The sequence below is a fragment of the Tachypleus tridentatus genome, chromosome 7 (assembly GCF_004210375.1).
Source record: "Tachypleus tridentatus isolate NWPU-2018 chromosome 7, ASM421037v1, whole genome shotgun sequence".
Classification (NCBI taxonomy): domain Eukaryota; kingdom Metazoa; phylum Arthropoda; class Merostomata; order Xiphosura; family Limulidae; genus Tachypleus; species Tachypleus tridentatus.
In genome coordinates, this window is record NC_134831.1 from 108,077,666 (window position 1) to 108,097,931 (window position 20,266).

The following is a 20,266-nucleotide window of genomic DNA, read 5'->3' on the forward strand; positions in this document are numbered from 1 at the left end:
AATTGACATTTCACACAGTAAGCCATTTCAAAAAGTACAAACTTGTCCAAGATATTAGAACTAATGAATATGATTACGTCTTGAAAACCATAAAAATTCTTATATGAATGAGCAAGTGTGCACTTATGTATTCATATAATGATTACATATGTCTTGAAGACCATACAAAATTCTTATATGAATGAGCAAGTGTGTACTTATGTATTTATATAATGATTACATATGTCTTGAAGACCATACAAATTTCTTATATAAATGAGCAACTGTGCACTTATGTATTCATATCCTTGCATAATGTTTAGAATATTTTTGATTTCACTAAACTTTTAGTAACTGACAAATATTAAAATATCCATTTAAAACAAAGTGTGCAAAGTGATTTATGTACAACTGTTTTAATGTACCTTACTTAGTGGTAAATCTAACCTTCTACAATCATAATTAATGTCATAAGATTTAACAGTTAAATTTTGCTTATTCTGATCTCTAAAATAACTCCCTTAGGATCTTACATCTGGCAAATGTAATACAATAAAACAAAAAGAGGCAGTGACATGGAGCCATTTTGGTAATTTTATTTATTTATTGCTAGTTGTATTCAATAATACAGAAAATAATTTATGAACAACATTTACATATTTCTGTTTTAGAAGTAATAAAATACAAAATAATACTGAAAGAAATAACACATTAGGTTTACCATGTTTATATATATTAATATATGTTTATATATATTAATGGTGGATTTGAAAAAAATGAAATTAACAGTTGTACAACATTTGATTGCAGAACGAAAACTATCAGTTATACAATGTTCAAACTACAAAATAAAAATTAATTTAATACAGAATAAAAAAACAACAACAGTATATTACAAAGGTTAGTTTATCATCAGGTATCTTTGCTATTTAACAGTTTCAGATGATTAAGTCTGGTAAACCAAACCTTCACAACCTTGAGATACATATCTGTAGCTTTTGTAACAGCTATACACGTTTCTTAGCATGCCCATGCTGGACCCTCAGATGCGTCCTCACATCGCCAGGCCAACTGAAGTACTTTTCACACAAAGGACAATTGTATTTCTGTTTGCCTCTTGTGTGGATCAACATGTGACGGTTATAGTTTGATCGATTGGCAAAATTTCTGTTGCATATCATACAGAAAGTTACCAAACTCATTCTTCCTTGTGGATATGCCATCTGAGATGAGAGTCTTGGACAAATCCATTTATCTGAAACAAAACAACAATTACTGTAACTTCTTAAATATGTCAGCCAGTACAGAACTATAAAATACAATTAAAGTACTAGTCTATAAAAGTAATGTCTGTGGAAATTATAACTAACCTACTAGAATGTTGGTGCTACTTCCAATAGTGTTGTTTAGGAATTCAAATTATCTTTATACAGATTTTCTTATAACTGTTTATTTTGAAGACTTTACAGGTAATACACTTTCAAACAAATCAATTAATCTGAAATAAAAATAAAATTTAGTGTCACACACACCTGATGATAAAATTTCAATCATCAACAAAAGTTAACTCTAGAAAACTCAAAATAAAAAAGTGAGAAAACAAAAAAAGCAGTTCCTTACACCTTACAACATAAGTTGTACAAGTACAGTGAAACAGTTTTACATATAGAACTATGAAATACACCTTACAACATAAGTTGTACAAGCACAACAAAACAGTTCTACATATAGAACTATGAAATACACCTTACAACATAAGTTGTACAAGTACAATAAAACAGTTCTACATATAGAACTACGAAATACACCTTACAACATAAGTTGTACAAGTACAATAAAACAGTTCTACATATAGAACTATGAAATACACCTTATAACATAAGTTGTACAAGTACAATAAAACAGTTCTACATATAGAACTATGAAATACACCTTATAACATAAGTTGTACAAGTACAATAAAACAGTTCTACATATAGAACTATGGAATACACCTTACAACATAAGTTGTACAAGTACAGTGAAACAGTTTTACATATAGAACTAGGAAATACACCTTACAACATAAGTTGTACAAGTACAATAAAACAGTTCTACATATAGAACTATGAAATACACCTTACAACATAAGTTGTACAAGCACAATAAAACAGTTCTACATATAGAACTATGAAATACACCTTACAATATAAGTTGTACAAGTACAGTGAAACAGTTTTACATATAGAACTATGAAATACACCTTACAATATAAGTTGTACAAGTACAGTGAAACAGTTTTACATATAGAACTACGAAATACACCTTACAACATAAGTTGTACAAGTACAATAAAACAGTTCTACATATAGAACTACGAAATACACCTTACAACATAAGTTGTACAAGCACAATAAAACAGTTCTACATATAGAACTATGAAATACACCTTATAACATAAGTTGTACAAGTACAATAAAACAGTTCTACATATAGAACTATGAAATACACCTTATAACATAAGTTGTACAAGTACAATAAAACAGTTCTACATATAGAACTATGGAATACACCTTACAACATAAGTTGTACAAGTACAGTGAAACAGTTTTACATATAGAACTAGGAAATACACCTTACAACATAAGTTGTACAAGTACAATAAAACAGTTCTACATATAGAACTATGAAATACACCTTACAACATAAGTTGTACAAGCACAATAAAACAGTTCTACATATAGAACTATGAAATACACCTTACAATATAAGTTGTACAAGTACAGTGAAACAGTTTTACATATAGAACTACGAAATACACCTTACAACATAAGTTGTACAAGTACAATAAAACAGTTCTACATATAGAACTACGAAATACACCTTACAACATAAGTTGTACAAGTACAATAAAACAGTTCTACATATAGAACTACGAAATACACCTTACAACATAAGTTGTATAAGTACAATAAAACAGTTCTACATATAGAACTACGAAATACACCTTACAACATAAGTTGTATAAGTACAATAAAACAGTTCTACATATAGAACTACGAAATACACCTTACAACATAAGTTGTATAAGTACAATAAAACAGTTCTACGTACAGAACTACGAAATACACCTTACAACATAAGTTGTATAAGTACAATAAAACAGTTCTACGTACAGAACTACGAAATACACCTTACAACATAAGTTGTATAAGTACAATAAAACAGTTCTATGTACATAACTATGAAGTACACCTTACAACATAAGTTGTACAAGTACAATAAAACAGTTCTACGTACAGAACTACGAAATACACCTTACAACATAATTTGTACAAGTACAATAAAACAGTTCTAAGTACATAGCTATGAAATACACCTTACAAAAGTTGTACAAGTACAATAAAACAGTTCTACGTATAGAACTATGGAATACACCTTACAACATAAGTTGTACAAGCACAATAAAACAGTTCTACATATAGAACTATGGAATACACCTTACAACATAAGTTGTACAAGTACAATAAAACAGTTTTACATATAAAACTATGGAATACACCTTACAACATAAGTTGTACAAGTACAGTGAAACAGTTTTACATATAGAACTATGAAATACACCTTACAACATAAGTTGTACAAGTACAATAAAACAGTTCTACATATAGAACTATGAAATACACCTCACAACATAAGTTGTACAAGTACAATAAAACAGTTCTACGTACAGAACTACGAAATACACCTTACAACATAAGTTGTACAAGTACAATAAAACAGTTCTACGTACAGAACTACGAAATATACCTTACACATAAGTTGTACAAGTACAATAAAACAGTTCTACGTACAGAACTACGAAATACACCTTACAACATAAGTTGTACAAGTACAATAAAACAGTTCTACGTACAGAACTACAAAATACACCTTACAACATAAGTTGTACAAGTACAATAAAACAGTTCTACGTACAAAACTACAAAATACACCTTACAACATAAGTTGTAGAAGTACAATAAAACAGTTCTACGTATAGAACTATGAAAACAAAGGAAACATTATAAGCTCTAGTTGAGTCATAAATCAACTACTGGTTTCAAACTTGGTATTGCAGCTTATCATATATTCAATGAGGATATCTTAGAGAAACAAATATCTGGGAACTATTGATTTAAATATTTATAGTTTTCTAAAATGTTAAGAAATGTCTTCAAGACAGTTCTTCCCTCTGTTAGAGATAATTTTATACTGTTCATCCCATCAGTGCATAGTAGAATCGCTAGTCTACCTCGCTGAGAGCAAGACGTAACAACTTTATGTTTAAAATGTTAAAAAATATGCATGATGTCATACAAGGAGATAAAAAGTGTGTGATTTACTCACAAAATAGAAACGTTTACCTTTTGTTATTTCAACTCAAAAATTATTTATGTTTAATAGAAAAATGTTGTTCGTATTTAGATACAGTAACACTTAGTGCAAATCAACACCTGAACTATGTTGTTTATTTCCATCTTCTTGGTTTTCCTTTAATTCCATTCCAGTGATCGTTTGTGCATGTCTAAAAACCAGAATCTTCTCATAAAATTTACTTCTCAGAAGAAATATAACACAGAGATGACTGTCTTATAAAACTGTATTTTATTAACCTTATATCTACACTTATTGGTGCACTTGTAATTATGATGCAAGACATTATAGATGACTTTAGAAAAATAAAACAATATATATCTCTAATATTGAAGGAATAGCATGGTTTAATAAATGTTGTAGTATTGTGAAGAAAAGTGAACACAAAATCAGTTATTCAAGTACAAGTGTATACATTTCCTGTAAGAAACATGTTTCCTACAACAGAACAGTTCGGCAAGAAATAACATCAAAATATGCTACATAATTATAACTAAGTGAAGTCATTTTCAAGGACAGTAGACATTTGGACTGTAGTAGTAGAATGAATATGAACCTTGAACACTAAACATCTTTACAAGCAGTAGTTCTTTAAAATCTGAAACAAGTTCTCCACATCCAATTGTACTCACCCTCTTTAATTATTTTATATAGAACCAGTGCCATATTTGAAAAATATTACATAGTAAAAACAATTTATACAGCTAGCTTTCTTTAAATGGTATAACTTTATACACATGATTGATAAAAACAAATTTGTAAGTTATGATGTAAAATATTTTATGTACACATTGAATCTCAGTACTCAGGTGAATACTATAGTTTTATGTTATAATGTGACACATTAGCATTCAGTATTCAGATGAATACTATAGTTTCACGTTATAATGTGAAACATTAAAGATCAGTACTCAATTGAATACTATAGTTTCATGTTATAATGTGAAACATTAAAGCTCAGTACTCAGGTTATGTTTTCTTTTAGCAAAGCCACATCAGGCCATCTGCTGAGTCCACTGAGAAGAATGTAACCCATGATTTTAGCATTGTAAATCCATAGATTTACCACTGGTACCAGCAAGGGACACTCAGTACTCAATTGAATACTATAGTTTCATGTTATAATGTGAAACATTAAAGCTCAGTACTCAGGTTAATACTATAGTTTCATGTTATAATGTGAAACATTAAAGCTCAGTACTCAGGTTAATAGTATATTTTAACGTTATCATACACATTAAAATCAGAACCATAAGCCCCATTACTCTTCAAACCAAAAATCAAAATTAAAGCAAACAGTAAAACATTTAACAGAAATTAGGAGAAAACACAGATAAATGTGGTAAAGTATTATACACGTGTTTGTTTTCTGGAATAACTTATGTTCATATTCTTGTAAGGAAAGGTGGTGTTGACAGTTTGTACTGTGTAAGATAAACATAAGGAAGCTTTTGTTGCAAAGTATTATCACTAATTTTAAACCCATCACAGATATTTCAAGAAGTCTATCTTAATGGTATGACCATCAAATTTGTGAAAAGCACTCGATATAATTTGATTCACATGTTCTTGACAGAAAATATTGATTTCCTATTGTTAATTTGTCAATGGAAGCAATTGGTAACAAAAATTGACAGCTGCTCCATTCATTTGGACACCTCCCCTTAAAAACCCTGGATCCATCCATGCCTATATCTTGATTTTGGTAAAATTACAAAGAAATGAAATGGTGCTATGATTTACCATCAGGGGAAAACTTAAGTTTGCAATTACAAAATATATTTTGACACCACTGATAATGATGTGTACACAACAGACTTTTTGACAGAACTTGTTAAACTATCACTGTTTTATACAATTCATACAAGCCATAACTGTTACTTTGCCCTGTATATCTTTACAATAGACTGAAGTTAACATACCAATAAATATATACAAGCCATAAAAGTCACATTACCTTGTATATGTATTTACAACAGACTGAAGTTAACATGACAATAAATATATACAAGACATAATTTACTTTGCCTTGTATATCTTTACAACAGACTGAAGTTATCTCACCAATAAATTTATACAAGCCATAAAGTCACATTACCTTGTATATGTATTTACAACAGACTGAAGCCATAACATAACAACAGACTGAAATCTTACCAATAAATATACAAGCCATAAGTTTACCTTGCCTTATTGAAGTATATCTTGTTTGAAGCTACTGTTACTTTGCCTTGTATATCTTTACAACAGACCAATGGACGATAACTTCAGTCTGTAAGCAGTAAATTCATTTCTTTTCAACATGAATACATCAACAAATGTGCTCATAAAAATTTAAAAGACAACAGAACATATACACTCAAGATACAGGTGAGCACAGAACATATACACTGAACACACAGTTGACCACAGAACATATACACTGACTACATAGCTGAACACAGAACATATACACTGAATATACAATTGAACACAGAACATTACACTGAACACACAAACACAGAACATATACACTTTGAACACAGAACATATACATTGTACAGTTGACCACAGAACATATACACTGAATATACAATTGAACATAGAATATATACACTGACTACATAGCTGGGCACATCAACCCAACACACCAACTGTACTTAAACATTAGTGTTATTAAATAAAACACACCAGATCAAATTAAACATTAGTGTTATTAAATAAAACACACCAGATCAAATTAAACATTAGTGTTATTAAATAAAACACACCAGATCAAATTAAACATTAGTGTTATTAAATAAAACACACCAGATCAAATTAAACATTAGTGTTATTAAGCAAAACACACCAGCTCAACCTCAACAATGTTATTAATCAAAAATGTTTTTCAAGGTTGAAAATAAGACAGAGTATTTTCATTCCAAAAAAAATATATGATAACATTAAACTCATCAGATTTGATAAATCTCTTGCAATTTGGATTTTTAAAAAGCCATTACTGTGGCTTGAGATAGAATCTATGAGAGGTCTTCGTCATGACTTGAGATGAAAGGTTTTGTACTTTGCCTGTTATTACTTATCAATAATTACTATTAATTGTAATTGTTACTGAAGACTTTTAGCAGATTTTCTTATAAAAGTTATTACATAATTGCATTACAGTCTGAAACTTCTGAATACTATTGATATGACATTTAAACAAATCTCACACAATCTTGTTAGACACAGATAGGACATGAATGTTATTCACTTTCTCATGAATTCTACTGATATGACATTTAAACAAATCTCACACAATCTTGTTAGACACAGATAGGACATGAATGTTATTCACTTTCTCATGAATACTACTGATATGACATTTAAACAAATCTCACACAATCTTGTTAGACACAGATAGGACATGAATGTTATTCACTTTCTAATGAATTCTACTGATATGGCATTTAAACAAATCTCACACAATCTTGTTAGACACAGATAGGACATGAATGTTATTCACTTTCTAATGAATTCTACTGATATGACATTTAAACAAATCTCACACAATCTTGTTAGACACAGATAGGACATGAATGTTATTCACTTTCTCATGAATACTATTGATATGACATTTAAACAAATCTCACACAATCTTGTTAGACACAGATAGGACATGAATGTTATTCACTTTCTAATGAATACTATTGATATGACATTTAAACAAATCTCACACAATCTTGTTAGACACAGATAGGACATGAATGTTATTCACTTTCTCATGAATACTATTGATATGACATTTAAACAAATCTCACACAATCTTGTTAGACACAGATAGGACATGAATGTTATTCACTTTCTAATGAATTCTACTGATATGACATTTAAACAAAACTCACACAATCTTGTTAGACACAGATAGGACATGAATGTTATTCACTTTCTAATGAATACTATTGATATGACATTTAAACAAATCTCACACAATCTTGTTAGACACAGATAGGACATGAATGTTATTCACTTTCTCATGAATACTATTGATATGACATTTAAACAAATCTCACACAATCTTGTTAGACACAGATAGGACATGAATGTTATTCACTTTCTCATGAATACTATTGATATGACATTTAAACAAATCTCACACAATCTTGTTAGACACAGATAGGACATGAATGTTATTCACTTTCTCATGAATACTATTGATATGACATTTAAACAAATCTCACACAATCTTGTTAGACACAGATAGGACATGAATGTTATTCACTTTCTAATGAATTCTACTGATATGACATTTAAACAAAACTCACACAATCTTGTTAGACACAGATAGGACATGAATGTTATTCACTTTCTAATGAATACTATTGATATGACATTTAAACAAATCTCACACAATCTTGTTAGACACAGATAGGACATGAATGTTATTCACTTTCTCATGAATACTATTGATATGACATTTAAACAAATCTCACACAATCTTGTTAGACACAGATAGGACATGAACACAAATTATTCACTTTCTAATGAATACTATTGATATGACATTTAAACAAATCTCACACAATCTTGTTAGACACAGACAGGACATGAATGACGTTATTCACTTTCTAATGAATACTATTGATATGACATTTAAACAAATCTCACACAATCTTGTTAGACACAGATAGGACATGAACGTTATTCACTTTCTAATGAATACTATTGATATGACATTTAAACAAATCTCACACAATCTTGTTAGACACAGATAGGACATGAACATTATTCACTTTCTAATGAATACTATTGATATGACATTTAAACAAATCTCACACAATCTTGTTAGACACAGATAGGACATGAACGTTATTCACTTTCTAATGAATACTATTGATATGACATTTAAACAAATCTCACACAATCTTGTTAGACACAGATAGGACATGAACGTTATTCACTTTCTAATGAATACTACTGATATGACATAAATGTTATTCACTTTCTAATGAATACTATTGATATGACATTGAGTTTAAACATTAAAACTCTTCTTGTTACACACTGCTTCAAACTTATATTTACATAAAATGTGCCATTGAGATATTTAGTGTGTATAAACTTGTGTTGGAAGATTTATCACGAGATACATTTTTTGAACACTACAATTCCTTGATATATCTATGTGTAGTAAAAATCAGATTTTAAGAAATACATAACTCATTACATCTTGTAAATAAGTTAACATCTTAACATAGTAAATACCAAAGGTTGCTCATTGTGACATTTGTTTTCCAAGATACACATACAGAAACTATACACTTGAAGTACTGAATTTTTAAGACATTTAATATGTGCAAAGTAACAAGGATCCCTTCTGTCTAGATTACAGTGAATATACAAACCATAATGTTAGGGTTCTTAATACAAACATAGTCATTAGCATCCTACATCCTTCCTCCGTCTCCCGGTACAGACATTTCGAAGATGGCTAGCTATACACTTTTTCCACTTAAACTTTACTGAACAAAAGGGACATTGGTGTACCTTTTGTCCATGACTTGTCATGTGTTGTTTAAGAAGTTCCTTCATTCTGAATGACTTGAAACAGATGTTACACTGAAACTGAAAGGTAGAGTCTTTAGAGCTATCAGAAGGCTCTTTAGTTGTCGTCATCCAGTGCTGGTAACCTGCTGAAAGTATACAAACTTACATCATGAACAGAGTACAACATTCAAGAAACATTTTACTTGAAAGAGTGTGTAGCAATCAAACATGAAAGGTTAAGACAAACAATTAAATACCTGAATTAACCACACAATAAAAGAAAAATATATTACAACTTATACATACTTCTAAATATTTATATCATGTTCTCAGTTGGTACTTTCCTCCCAGAACTAAGTGAATGTCACATGTAAACACTAATGTTAACTGATACATATATCAATCCTCTCTTACAAATCAGTATAAAACAACATGGATGGTGTTCAGAAGGTTAACTCTAATTTGATAACGTTATACCATACATTCAGTATCTTTAGTCAAAGCCTAACACTGAAGATAAACATACTAAAAATGATAATTAATTCATAATATATGCATAAAAAATAATTAAAATGAACTTTACACATGAATATCTATTATGCTAAAAACACTTTTGTAAATATAATCATAAATATATTAATCAAATTTATATTAAATGATCTCTCTCAATTTTTAATAAACATTTGTTTATCCTTGTAGAAAATGGCACTAAACCATCAGTAATCTTGCATGCTACAGCCTGAATAAAATATATATTTTTTAATTTCATACAAAGATACTCAAGGGCTTGCTGTTTTTAATTTAGAAATTGTATACTAGCAGTATACTAGTCACCACAACCCACTGCTTATTCTTGGGTTATTCTTTAAAAACAAAAAGTGTGACTGACCATCACATTATAGCACACCCAGAGCCACAAATAAGTGTTTAATATTTAAACTGGTAACATGCAGGTTCATCTCATTTCAAAACTGATGTACGTTAATACAGAAATCATTTTTAAGAGAGGTTAACAATCTGTTTTAAGTCTGAGTAGAGTTCTAGTTTATATGTATTTTTTATCACATAAACATGCAATATTATCTGTGTGACAGAACACAATGTGGCATAGTTAAGTAACGGTATTGTTCTAGAAACACTTATATTTTATGATTAGTGAAGACTTATTGTATTTCAAGTGTTACAAGTCAAATCAATACAGATAAATACATGGTATTAAACTTTGCAACATGAAGAACAAAAAAATCAATACTATTAAAAGAAATCAATGTTTATTTTCCAATCCCTTCATTAATACAATTTTTTTTTTAAAAGTTATCAAATTGTGGCTGTAACAAATACTGTTTCCTTCAGAAAAATCTTACAACCTAAATAAATTAGAAGAAAAGAAATGAAACAAACATCAAAAAAGGAAATAAAACTTATAAAAATCTGTGTAGGATTTCATGCAACACTATAAATAACAACAACAAGATAACTCTTGCATTTAAAATAATGCCAACAACAGAGCTCTTGATTTAAAATAATGATAAGAGGATAACATGATTTAAAATGACATCAAGAAGATAACTCTTGAATTTAAAATAACACCAAGAGTATAGCTCTTGAATTTAAAATAACACCAAAAAGATAGCTCTTGGTTTAAAGTAACACCAACAAGATAACTCTTGACTTAAAATAATGCAAAGAACACAACTACTGATTTAAAATAATACCAAATAGATAACTCTTGGTTTAAAATAAAGCCAGAAAGATAATTCTTGAGTTTAAAATAACACCAACAATATAACTCTTGACTTAAAACAGTACCAAGAAGATAAGTCTTGAATTTAAAATTATGCCAAGAAGATAACTCTTGGTTTAAAATAACACCAACAATATAACTCTTGAATTTGCAATAACATGAACAAGATAACTTCCAAATTTAAATTAACACCAAGAAGAAAACTCTTGATTTAAACTAATGCCAATAATGCCAAGAATGTAACTCTTGGTTAAAAATAACACCAACAAGATAACTCATGTATTTAAAATAATGCCAAGAAGATAATTCTTGCTTTAAAATAATACCAAGAAAAAAACTCTTGGTTTAAATTAACACCTAGAAAATATCTGTTGACTTAAAGTAACACTAATATAACTCTTGATACCTTCCCTCTAGCATCATCAACAAAAGATTAAATTGACTTCCACATATATAGGCACAAATTAAGTCTTAAAATCATTTTTAAATTAAAATTCCATTCTCATTTTTCAGTTCTAACTTTAGTCATAACAGAAATTGGTCATAATACTCTTCTTATAATTGTGAAAAGAAAGACAAGAAGAACTATATTATGAATGCCAATGCAAGTTTAAAACAATAAGTACAAAAATTCCATAACTATTATGAAAATAATTCTAAACAAAGCAGTAACAAGGTAACGAATGAGCCATTGTTCAAACACTATAACTCATGAGGTTTATTGTACTTGAAGTACGTATTGCTGTCCACTCAGTGATGGCATACAGTCCACGTAAATACATTTAAGATTTGTGGCATGTGCAAAAATATTTTTCCTAGTGGTAAAAGCTCTTAGTTGTATTAAGACTGGACACAATAATGCAACTGGTAATATGCAGCTAGCTATTACATGGAAATAACAAAAACAATTATACTTCATTAAGTGAAAAAGACTTGTAGAACAATTTGTAGACATAAGTGTATTGATTTAGAGAAAGACTTGTTTAAACTGACTGTTACAAAACAAAGAGTGAAACACAAGTGAAGGCATGTGATGAAACACTGATACTCATTATTACAATTATACAGTATTATTACAAACACCCTCAAGTCCACCAAAATATTTACATTTTATTAACCAGCTATTAAATCTCACAATGATTAAAACTGTGAAGACAAAGTGCAGTAGTCATGGTTTATCTAACACAGACCTATTTGAAAAAACTTAGAATCATCAAAAGTGAAATAAAATGGAAATCAATCAATTTAAATGGTTATTGAAGAAGAAATAAAAATAATAAATAAGATTTTAGGCTTAATGAAAAGGCATTAGATATCAAATGAGGTGAAATTATAATTACACAAAAACAACAGTGAGAACTGAATGAATTCGGAAAATACTTCATAAAACACAGTTTGAAAATATTTAGGTTCAAAGCTTTCTGCAGAAAAAACTGAAAACAACTTATTTTTATTTGTCATATTGTAGAATTAAACATAATTAACCACAACGAATAAAAATTTAATACAATCAGCACTGTTAAGTATGATAATTTCAAATTTAATACAATCAGCACTGTTAAGTATGATAATTTCTACATGTAGGACAATATACAGTTGTCTAGTATCTAAAACATATCTTTATTCATCTTTGAAGAAAATACAAGAATGCCATTGTAAAACAGGAAAACATTCTGGGAAAGAACTAAATTGAACACATCAACTCCAGTTGACATTTAACACTTAAATCAAAATTTTGTCAGAATGAGTTTTTCATAGTAGATCACATGGACATCCAGACGCTCTATGTATCTGGCACCACAGAAACTGTTTGTCTTCCTAACCAACCAGTACAATTGACTTTCTCAGAACATCTAATGAAAAAAAAACACGAAAAAAAACAGTTACCTGTGTTTTAGGTTGTTTACACTAATTACCTGAGACAGTAAGCAACTTCACACATAAATAATTCCAAATGTACATATATAAAACTAAATTAAGCTCTTATCTCCTAACGGAGTGGACAAAGGACAGAATTTAGTTACTTACTCAAGAACTACAAATATTAAGTTAACTTAGATCAATCTGTAAAGGACAGGACAAACAGTTTAGAATAAAACTGACTGTGCTCTATCTGGTTACATATATAAAACTGACTGTGCTCTATCTAGTTATATACATAAAACTGACTGTGCTCTATCTAGTTATATACATAAAACTGACTGTGCTCTATCTGGTTATATACATAAAACTGACTGTGCTCTATCTGGTTATATACATAAAACTGACTGTGCTCTATCTAGTTATATACATAAAACTGACTGTGCTCTATCTAGTTATATACATAAAATTGACTGTGCTCTATCTAGTTATATACATAAAACTGACTGTGCTCTATCTAGTTATATACATAAAACTGACTGTGCTCTAGTCTAGTTGCTCTATATATACAGGGTGTTCAGAAAGTCACTGTGCAGTTTTGTAATCATATTTTATTCAGTCTATTTCAAGCCAGCAACTGATAGCGGTGTTTAGAAACAAAATAAGAAGGATCCAGGCCTGTATTGATGCCAACGAGGGTCACTTTCAACATTGTTTATAATTGTCATTCATATTTACCTCCTGTATTCTATATTGAAACATATCTGTTAATAAATATGTAAGTGCACAGTGACTTTCCTAAACACCCTGTATAACACTGACTGTGTTCTATCTGTTTACACATATAAATCTGACTGTGCTCTATCTACTTACACATATAACACTGACTGTGCTCTATCTACTTACACATATAACACTGACTGTGCTCTATCTACTTACACATATAACACTGACTGTGCTCTATCTACGTACACATATAACACTGACTGTGCTCTATCTGTTTAGACATATAAAACTGACTGTGCTCTATCTGTTTAGACATATAAAACTGACTGTGCTCTATCTGTTTAGACATATAAAACTGACTGTGCTCTATCTGTTTACACATATAGCACTGACTGTGCTCTATCTACGTACACATATAACACTGACTGTGCTCTATCTGTTTAGACATATAAAACTGACTGTGCTCTATCTGTTTAGACATATAAAACTGACTGTGCTCTATCTGTTTAGACATATAAAACTGACTGTGCTCTATCTGTTTAGACATATAAAACTGACTGTGCTCTATCTGTTTAGACATATAAAACTGACTGTGCTCTATCTGTTTAGACATATAAAACTGACTGTGCTCTATCTGTTTAGACATATAAAACTGACTGTGCTCTATCTGTTTAGACATATAAAACTGACTGTGCTCTATCTGTTTAGACATATAAAACTGACTGTGCTCTATCTGTTTAGACATATAAAACTGACTGTGCTCTATCTGTTTAGACATATAAAACTGACTGTGCTCTATCTGTTTAGACATATAAAACTGACTGCTCTATCTGTTTACACATATAAAACTGACTGCGCTCTATCTGTTTACACATATAAAACTGACTGCGCTCTATCTGTTTACACATAAAACTGACTGTGCTCTATCTGTTTACACATATAAAACTGACTGTGCTCTATCTGTTTACACATATAAAACTGACTGTGCTCTATCTGTTTACACATATAAAACTGACTGTGCTCTATCTGTTTAGACATATAAAACTGACTGTGCTCTATCTGTTTAGACATATAAAACTGACTGTGCTCTATCTGTTTAGACATATAAAACTGACTGTGCTCTATCTGTTTAGACATATAAAACTGACTGTGCTCTATCTGTTTAGACATATAAAACTGACTGTGCTCTATCTGTTTACACATATAAAACTGACTGTGCTCTATCTGTTTACACATATAAAACTGACTGTGCTCTATCTGTTTACACATATAAAACTGACTGTGCTCTATCTGTTTAGACATATAAAACTGACTGTGCTCTATCTGTTTAGACATATAAAACTGACTGTGCTCTATCTGTTTGCACATATAAAACTGACTGTGCTCTATCTGTTTAGACATATAAAACTGACTGCTCTATCTGTTTAGACATATAAAACTGACTGTGCTCTATCTGTTTACACATATAAATCTGACTGTGCTCTATCTGATACACAGATAAAACTGACTGTGCTCATCTGTTTAGACATAAAACTGACTGTGCTCTATCTGATTACACATATAAAACTGACTGTGCTCTATCTGTTTAGACATATAAAACTGACTGTGCTCTATCTGTTTAGACATATAAAACTGACTGTGCTCTATCTGGTTACACATATAAAACTGACTGTGCTCTATCTGGTTACACATATAAAACTGACTGTGCTCTATCTGGTTACACATAAAACTGACTGTGCTCTATCTGGTTACACATATAAAACTGACTGTGCTCTATCTGGTTACACATATAAAACTGACTGTGCTCTATCTGGTTACACATATAAAACTGACTGTGCTCTATCTGGTTAAATATATAAAACTGACAGTGCTGAACCTGGTTACATATATTAAACTCTCACACCAGAAGGATGTTCAGTATCACCTTTTAAAACATGTCTTCTTAAACAGATCTGGAATGTCACACCTGAAGATGTACACTATGAGATTTATAAACATGTCTTATCAAAGAGGTCTGGAATGTTGCACCTGAAGGATGTTCAGTATCAACTTTATAAACACATCTGGAATATCATGCCTGAATGATGTTCAGCTTTAAAAACATTTCTTAGAAAACATATCTGGTGTGTTATACCTGAAGGATGTTCACTATGACATTTATAAACATGTCTTATTAAACAGATCTGGAATATCAGATTTTAAGAATGTTTCATATCAGTTTTATAAACATGTCTTATTAAACAGAGCCAAAATGTCACATCTGAAGAACATTCAGTATGAGCTTTATAAATGTATCTTATTAAACAGATTTTGAATGTCACAGCTGAAGGATTTCGAGTATCAACTACATAAACATCTCTTATTTAACAGATCTAGAATGTCACACCTGAAGAATGTTTAGTATCAGTTTTATAAACATGTCTTATTAAACATATCTGGAATATCACACCTCAAGGATGTTCAGCATCACCTTTATAAATATGTGTTACTAAACAGATCTGGAATGTCACACCTGATAAATGTTCAATATCTCTTTTATAAACATTTTTGTAACCCAAGAAGGACTGCAGAGATTTAAATTTGTTTGTAACTTCTTATAAAGTTCTGTAAGCCTTACAATAAAGACACATTTAAACACGAAAAACAACTTCATTTACTAATTCACTGCTACTATTCTAATATGGTGATTACCCTAATGGATAGGTTGTTTTAACGTTAAACTTACAGTACAGTAAAAGCTCTTACTAACTTTGAAATAAGACTGGGATGTATTTTACAGAATTTTGAGTCAGAGTTGGACACAGAAAAATGTTTTCTCTACATACAAGTTTGGCAGTAGAAAATACACCCTAACTGATCCAAGTTTCACTATACTTCACTGCATTTCATGTTGTATTAAGTGCTAAGAATTTATCACTAGTAGTGTAACTTCTATAATTTACAGGATGCTGGCCAGCAGATATAATTTTTAACTAAATTTGAATTTATGATTTAACTTATAAGTATAACTAGTATTAATAACAGTACATGCATGCATATATATAATTTAAATACAACAAACAATCTGTTTGGCACAACTACGATATAGGTTCTCATTAACTATTAGGTCATCCCATAAGTAATGTCCGAAAACTTAATACAGAAAGTGCATCATCATTTCTGTCTTTGTATAAGACTTTATTGACTGAAATATGTGGTAGGATGTTTATAAAAATGTTCAGACAAATAAAAGAAACTCCATTTTTTCAGATGATAAATCAAATAAACCATTATGAAGATGGATGTGTCTGATGAGCATATTAGGCATCTAATGCTATATGAGTTTAAAAAAGGCAATAGTGCAGTAGAAACTACACGAAACATTCAAGGTGTTTATGGTGTGGAGTCTTTCAATGAAAGAAAATGTTGAAGGTTGTTTCAGAAGTTCAGATCAGGTGACAACAGCTTAAGTGATGCGTCACGTTCAGGTTGTCCTGTTGAGTTTAATGATGACTTGCTGCTGGCTGCACTTGATGAAGGTTGTGCTGTAACAGTTGAAGAACTAGAACAGAAGCTTAATTCAACCCATTCAACAGTTCACCATCATCTGAAACAGCTTGGAACATTATCAAAACCTGGAAAATGGGTCCTCCATCATTTGACAAAAGCCAACCTTAGAGCAAGAGTGGACATTTACACTTCTTTGCACTCATGTAAACATAACTCACCTTTTTTGGGCAGATTAGTGACTGGAGAAGAAAATGGATATATTATAGAAATGTTAAGAGCTGCAGGCCTTGGCTCAGTGCAGGAAAACTGGCTAAAGCACAGCCCAAACTGGACCTCAACCCTAGGAAAGTCTTGTTAAGCATTTGGTGGGATATTGTTGGTGTGATCCACTTTGGGTTGCTGCCACTCAATGTAACATTTACATCAGACTTCTATTGTCAACAGTTAGAGTGCTGAATGTTACACTGAAAGAAAAGAGGCCTGCATTCATCAATCGTAAAGGTGTCGTGTCACACCAAAATAATGTATGGCCTCATACAGCAAGGATCACATCTGCAAAGACTGAAGAGCTAGACTGGGAAAATCTTCCACATCGTCCTTATTCTTCAGAATTTGCTCCATCTGATTATCATCTATTTCAAAGTTTGCAGAACTATCTTCATAGAAAAGAGCTTGGACTACATGAAGATTTTAAAACTATCCTCGCTACATTATTTTCCTTCAAACACCAAGAATTTTATAGAAGTGGTATTAAAAGCTTGTAAATCGTTGGCAGAAAGCAATTAATAATAATGAAACATATATTATTGATTAAATAACATTAAAGGCGTTTCAAACCCTTTCTCTTTTTCTGAACCTAAAATCAAACATTACTTAAGGGATGACTTGATACATTAAATTTAAAAATAAAATAAAACTCTCAAATCCAAAGCCAGCCTTATCATTCAAATATTATTTCTATATTCCATTAATTGTTAAACTGCACCCACCACATTTGAACTTTGAAAACAACTCGTTAGAAAAATTTAGCTCTCTTACCTGGAGACGATTTCTACACTGCCAAAGTTTACATTTCTTTCCATTTGTCCTATTATTTTCACGAAATACAAAAACGTACTAGTAGAACAAACTTAACTTGAAACGTTGAGTTTATAATTTTCTTTAATAACTGATAACATAGACAGTTTAAATAAACATAGTAAAAAAGAAATTAACAATATACTGATAACTACTTATATACATACAGAGAGATTTACAATCTACATAATTCAACTACCTTTTAATACTTCCTCCTTTCATTTCAGTCAGTTACACGTTAGGCTTAAAACTTAAATGTTTACTGCACTTATCACCAGAGAGAGAAACAGAATAAATTATATTACGCCTTAATTGGTGTGATAAGAATCAATTGCAAATTGTATATATAATTCCGCATTTATTATATAATCATAAAAACAGTGTTCATTGGTATACAAGGGATAAAAGGTTAATGCATAATATATATACATAAGTTCATAACCATAGTCATATTAAAGTTAACGTACACTGGACATTTATTCCCAGTATTATACATAAAATGTGGCACATATAAAGACAAGCATTTAAGCAACATATACTACATAACAACTCAAGAAAGATATATTTTATAACTAAATGCAAAGCTACATAACATGCTATCTGTGCTGTGCCTATTGCAAGTATCAAAAACTGATTATTAGTGTTATAAGTCCTCAGAATTATTACTGAAATATCAGGAATATTGGAATACTTATTTGTTATGAATAAAATTTGTTGTAACAAAACGTAAGTCAATTCTAGCGCGTTTTAAAGCTATTGTTCCTTCTTTAACTTCACATGCAACCAGAGGAAAGTGAAAAAGTGTGAACACTAATTTTAAATTTAAAATAATGATAGTTATTTATTTACTAGAATTTTATTCTGACAAAATAACGTGTATTTTCCCTACTTTGAATACAATCCTTTTCATATCTGCATTGTTTTATTTATATTCTCCTCTTTGTTTGGATTGTTTGTTTGGAAATTTCGCACAAAGCTACTCGAGGGCTATCTGTGCTAGCCGTCCCTAATTTAGCAGTGTAAGACTAGAAGGAAGGCAGCTAGTCATCACCACCCACCGCCAACTCTTGGGCTACTCTTTACCAACGAATAGTGGGATTGACCGTCACATTATACACCCCCACGGCTGGGAGAGCGAGCATTTTTAGCGCGACGCGGGCACGAACCCGCAACCCTCGGATTACGAGTCGCACGCCTTACGCGCTAGGCCATGCCGGGCCTGATATATATTCTCCTCAATAAATTGTTATTATATAAGCAAATACTTGTTTGTTTGTTGTTGAGCGCAAAGCTATACAATGAGCTTGATATCTGTGCTGCGCCTACCATAAGTATCAAAAGCAAGTTTTTAATGTTATAACTATTAAAATATACTGCTGAACCACTGTAGGGGCTGTAAACAAGTAAAAATGTAAAGAAAAAAGGTAAAGGTTTATCAACTGACACGGAACAAATATTCATTCTGTTACACACTCACATCCATCTTAAATT

The 20,266-nt window shown here is 30.6% G+C and overlaps 1 long non-coding RNA gene across 10 annotated transcripts; it reads right to left on the reverse strand.

The window, feature by feature from the left end:
- Positions 1 to 563: 563 nt before the first annotated feature.
- Positions 564 to 19,414, reverse strand: LOC143256356 (uncharacterized). Of its 10 annotated transcripts, none has more exons than XR_013031292.1 (4): positions 18,975 to 19,314; positions 18,737 to 18,785; positions 9,880 to 10,025; positions 564 to 1,234 (listed from the first exon to the last, which is right to left on the reverse strand). It is a non-coding gene; the product is annotated as an uncharacterized LOC143256356 (long non-coding RNA). The 10 variants fall into 10 exon arrangements; XR_013031296.1 differs by lacking the exons at positions 564 to 1,234; positions 9,880 to 10,025 and adding exons at positions 11,134 to 13,476; positions 16,134 to 16,237 and having other exon boundaries at positions 18,975 to 19,261; XR_013031293.1 differs by lacking the exon at positions 18,737 to 18,785 and having other exon boundaries at positions 9,880 to 10,022; positions 18,975 to 19,316.
- Positions 19,415 to 20,266: the final 852 nt, after the last annotated feature.